Source organism: Sinocyclocheilus rhinocerous, unplaced genomic scaffold (genome assembly GCF_001515625.1).
Source record: "Sinocyclocheilus rhinocerous isolate Xijiao unplaced genomic scaffold, SAMN03320098_v1.1 scaffold12, whole genome shotgun sequence".
Classification (NCBI taxonomy): Eukaryota; Metazoa; Chordata; class Actinopteri; order Cypriniformes; family Cyprinidae; genus Sinocyclocheilus; species Sinocyclocheilus rhinocerous.
In genome coordinates this window covers 834,341-840,206 of record NW_015626394.1, presented here as the reverse complement: position 1 = coordinate 840,206, position 5,866 = coordinate 834,341, and positions in this window count along the sequence as shown.

Genomic DNA, 5,866 nt, shown 5'->3' with positions numbered 1-5,866 from the left:
AAGGCTATACAGTGCCCAGAGCAAGAACTTGCTTTTAATAAAGCATAAAGAAATAGAACGGTGAAGAAAAGTCTATGCAAACACACGTAATACGCTCGCACATGACATCACTGTTTTCACAAATTCGCATTTTTGTACACGGAGACGATCTCAAAAACTTGCACTTTGCAACACGTTTTCAAACATTTGCATTCGCAGGCCCCCAAAATGCTGTTGTTGTGTAAATAAATGGCCAAAACGCTTAAAAAGTGTTCTGTTTTTAGTTGAAAACGGTGTTGTGTAAAATCCTCACGCAACAGTCAGGTTTCGGAAATAAAAACACCATTCATTTTAGGAAAATCGACCTGTTGTGAGCTCCGAGGTTGTTAATCGATTGTGTATTTTCTTGAAATCATATGTTCACATTAATTCACATTTTTTATTAATTAATTTATTTTAATTTAAAAACCACATTTTTTAAATAAAATAAAAAAGTAAGATCCTGAAATAAGGTCCTACATTTTTTAAAGGTCCTTTTATTCTTTCAATGTCAGTGTGAAATATGACAGGTTTTGTGAAATCCTAGTGTTGGTTCCTTCCTAGCTTTATGGAAGAGATCCGATCAATGACATCTGGTTGCAGATGATATCAATCATTTCAAAGCATCTGTTATTTCACAGCACAGAGCGACTCTTTTCCTCAGAGAATAAAGGCGATATTCTGTGTGTAAAGGAGCTGTTTATGGTTCTGAGACCCACTCGAACTGTCTGGTTTGCTCATCTTGTAAGCATGCAAACAGACTCTCCCGGTCTCCCTGTGGAGCCCAAACACTAAAACAATTTCAGCTTTGTTCTCAAACATCATGAAAGAATGATTTTTATCTGATGCACCCCACTGTGTTCTTTATAGAGATCATTGGTTATACAGTGACAATAACGGTAGGGCATAGATGTGAGTCCAGGTGCAAACCAATTTCTGGATTAAGTAGCCTAATCTGATTTCACCTGACTGATTAACTCCAACTTTTTCTAGTCCAATAAATGCATTATAAAGTGTCAGTTAGGCTGTATACATTCTCTAATTTATTAAAAATAAATCAAATTAAATTAAGAAATTACATGACTACGCCTCTTCTTTAATGTTTCCAATTTATAATTTAAAATTAATTTTGATAATTTTTGTTGGCCATGAAGTCAATGTGGTATAACCACCCCGAAACTGAAACAAAGTGTTTAATTAAAGGCTGAAAAAAAGAAAAGAAAAAGATTTGGTAACACTTTACAGTAAGGTTACATTTGTTAACATTAGTGAACTCCATTATGAACTAACAATAAAAAAATACTTCTAAAGCATTTATGAATTTTAATGTTAATTTTCTGAGCTAATTTCTGAGCTGAACTAACATGAACATAATTTTCTGTATAGCTATTTCAAACGATATGTCTCGTGAAAAGCACAATACAAATAAATGTGAATTTAATTGAACTAAAAATAACTATTAAATACTGTAACAAATGGATTGCTCATTGTTAATGTAAGTTTATGCATTAACTCATATGATATAATACTTATATAAATATATTTACATTATAATATTTATATACAATTTTATATAACCTTATTATATAGATCTGTTTTAAACTATTAATATTTTTTTTTAAATTTGCGGTAATGACAATAAAACCAAAAAACAGGAAATTATCACAGAGAAGACCCTGTAGAGCAGGGGTGTTGAACTCAATTCCTCGAAGGCAGGAGCCCTGTAGAGTTTAGATTGAACCCTAATCAAACACACCTGATCCAACTAATCAAGTCCTTCAGGCTTATTTGAAAACTACATGGTATGCGTGTTGGAGCAAAACTCTGCAGGGCTCCGGCCCTCCAGGAATTGAGTTTGACACCCCTGATGTGTAGGACTTCATTTGACATTTACTTGTTTTAAAATGTTTGTCTAATTTTTTTCTTCCCAAATATGAAACCAACATGAATCCAAAGTTTACATTTCCAAGACAATGACAATGGATTTGTAATCACCTTTTTCGTCAACTTTCAGACTCCATGTGAGACTATGAGAGGATTACCCTTCATACCAGGTGTGTTAAAGGGGTCATATGATGCTTTTTTAAGTTTACACTTGGCAACATCAGCTGACTTCTCGATCTGGATAACCGATCGGATCTGTATTTCCCGCGCAATATTTAAATAAGTCCGCGGTGCAAAGTCGACCTGAAGTGGTAGGTTTTCTTTTGAAAACTATTTTCAGTCGCGGGACATTTTACAAATCAAAATAAATGTACAAGTATCACTAGCGCTCTGTTCTTCTGACAGTTCGGGAGAAAGGGGGCGGCGTACATCCGGATACAGGTCGCATGTTAATGCCAAGTGTAAACGCAGCCCCAGACTCTGTGCTGACAGCAGCACAAATTGATTCCACGAGGTTTGCAGAACCACCCACAAAAGCATCTGTCTCACTCCTTGCCACTGCTCTTCCCTGATGGGCCGCAGATTCGGCCTCTACCGTCAGCATACTGTGCTTTCCTGGCATTACGCCAACTGGCCACTCAGGAGAGGACCGTGGTGGTCATCTGTCAGTGGCAGTCTGTCAGCAGATAGCGGGTGATGGATGGAGCCTTGTGCTTGTCAATAAAACCCACTTTGAAATGATTGCAGTGCTGTGCAGCGACCAGGCCCTCCCGCTGAAGCGCAACGGGGTCTGGCCTTCACCCTCCGTCTCAAAGCGTTGCCCTGCTGGACTGAGAGGGCTAGATTTAGATAAGTTTGGCTTTTATGCTGAGGAACAGTAGGTTTATGTATTGTTTATGAGGGGAAGATGACATAATTTACTCTGAGCTTGGAAAAACATCTCAGTCTCTCAGAACACACATAGTTCACCCAATAATGAATGCTGTCACCATTTATGGGCCCTAATGTCATTCAAAACATGAAAGCAAAACTTTTTAATGGATTTTTCTTAGTAATGGACTGGAATTGGTCACTTGACCAATTGGGGAATGGAGCTTTCAAACTTCAAAAAGGATGCAAAAGCATCATAAAAGTGGTTCATACCACTTCTGTAGGCACATAATAGCTCTGTGTTGACCAGAAGTCATTGTTCACTGAAAATCTTCACATCACCCCGTTCCTGGGCACTTGTAAAATCAGAAGGGTAAGCATACTGCAAGCTAGCCAACACTCAGCGCATCAGGGAGGCAGATGAAGGGCCTAATTCACCTGATGCTGCTGGTTCCAGGTGCTCTGGAGAAACAGAGAACTCAAACTTCTCATGTGAGAGGAGAACTCCGAATTCAGAGGAATAATGTTGCTCATTCCAGGTAACCCTTTGATAAGAGGGGAGCACTGCTCAATACTACCACGAGGACAGCCCATGGAGCGAGGAATCCAACTCCGCAGAGAGGATTAACGCTCAAAAGAAAGCACCTTACTCACAATAACCCTCAATGGTGAGGGGAGCGATGCTTCCAGTGTGTCGACAGAGACACACTAGTTGAGTGGAGCCCAAGGTACCGGGGTCTAAACCAACTCAGAGAAAGGGAACGAGATCAATAATGCGTAACCCTTACCATACAGGTGTGTGCTCCCGGCGTCTATTTATACTGTAGTCGCACCGGTAGTGACGTCATGGCTGTCGCCGGCCAACGAGTTGGTGTTTTTTCAATGTATGCTTCAGACACGGGTCACGACGAGGCGTTCCCCATAGCGACCCCTAGAGGACGCAGTTCGAAGTTCCCATGAAAGGGAAGCAATGTTTAATTATTGAATTACATTTTCTTTTGAGTCAGGTCTTTTCAATGAATAGTTTGATCCAGTTCACAAAACCTAAAAATGATTCATTCACAAACTGGACTGAGGGAAATTGGACCTAAATGCTGACAACACACGCGCACCGTTTTCCCTTCACACAATCCCTCCTCTGAGAGAAAAATGGATGTTGGTCTTTGACATGATACAGTGTTTGCCCTTTTCACTCAAGACCTGATGGCATAAATATTGAAGTTGGCATGGCTATACATGATTTACCCAGTGAGCGTGAGGAGCTTATTCACTGCAAATATATCTAATTTTTAAAGAAAACGGTCTAGAGCTGATAAGAACTGGCTTTAAAGTCTCTTTTTAAATGGGTGTTTAGATGATCTGATTGCATTCAACTCGATCCAATCACAGTGGAACTGGAGGTTAATATTTTCAGTGAGTTACAGCTTAAATTTGATTTTCTTACAAAAAGGCTAAGAATATAGCACATTAGTTGGAAGCACTACACTTTTCTTATGTTTTTTTTGTAATCAACTTCAAAGATCCAGTTCATTGTAACTTCATGGAAAAGAGCAGCCTGTACTGCAATTAAAATAGTACTACTTTTGTGTTCCAGAGAAGAAAGTAAGTCAGGTTTGAAACAACATGAGGGTGAACAGAAAATGACAGAATTTGTTTTTGGGTGAACTATTCCTTTGACTGAATGGAGCAAATGCAATACGTTAAAATTATTGATCATCTAAACACCCATTTAAAAAGAGACTTTAAAGCCAGTTCTTATCAGCTCTAGACCGTCTTCTTTAAAAATGAGATAGACTTGCAGTGAATAAGCTCCTCACGCTCACTGGGTAAATCATGTATAGCCATGCCAACTTCAATATTTATGCCATCAGGTCTTGAGTGAAAAGGGCAAACACTGTATCATGTCAAAGACCAACATTCATTTTTCTCTCAGAGGAGGGATTGTGTGAAGGGAAAACGGTGCGCGCGTGTTGTCAGCATTTAGGTCCAATTTCCCTCAGCCTGCCAAACAAATCCCTACACATACAAATGGGAGTGTATGATAGCCATCCTGACATTAGATTGAAAAACATGACAATTTGAAAACGCTTACCTTTCACTCTGCGGGAGACAGTGGGGTGACCTAGATTGATGTAGTGTGGGAGTAGTTGGGAAAGGACGAAACAGCTTAAGTTACGACTAGGTTGGCATCAAGGTTTATTATCTTTTACAATGTACAATATACAAAAATATAGAGTACCAAAAATTCACAGTGTCTAAAAGGCAGTGATTACAGTCTACATCACATATCAAACCACCAGGTCAGTTGCATAGAAGGGCACCAAGCCTTGCAGGGATGGAGCGCCTCATTGCGTAGTCCGGCTTTATGCGTGTTCAATAGCAGAGATACTACTTTCAAACCCGACTTACACAGAGCAGCCGCACTTGACCCAACATATATTATCTGGGCAGGCACACAGGAGTGAATGTGGGGATTTAGTTTGACCTTTTAACTATGAGCTTTTGCTTATTCTTGATTTCTTTTCATGCGTACAGTGGAGTCCATATGCCTTTTGAAAGGCATTTAAAATATGTGAGTTACTTCAGGTAAATCAGAAATAACATTTTCAGAGAAAAAAAAAAGTATATAGAAAAAAATTCAATTAAAATTTTCACTCAAATTATGTTGATAATATCATTTTCAATTAAAAAAATAAAACTTTTCTGAATATGTTATATATATATATATATATATATATATATATATATATATATATAGTTTGCAATAATAATTTAATTAATAAAATGCAAATTAGGAAAATTTTCAGTAATGCGCTCAGATTTTTGGACTCTGTAGATCTTTTTCAATGAAAAGGCTTGGTACGCGAGCATATCTTTAACAGCAATATACATATCATTAAAATCTGGGAGTTACTTCAGGTAAATTTGGAAATAACGTTTTCACTTTGTACTCAAATTATGTTGATAATATAATTTGCCATTTAAAAAAATTATTGATAAACTTTTCTGGATTTTAGGTTTTTTTTTTCAATGAAAAGGCTTGGTATGTCAGCATATATTTAAGATATATATATGTATATATATATATATATAG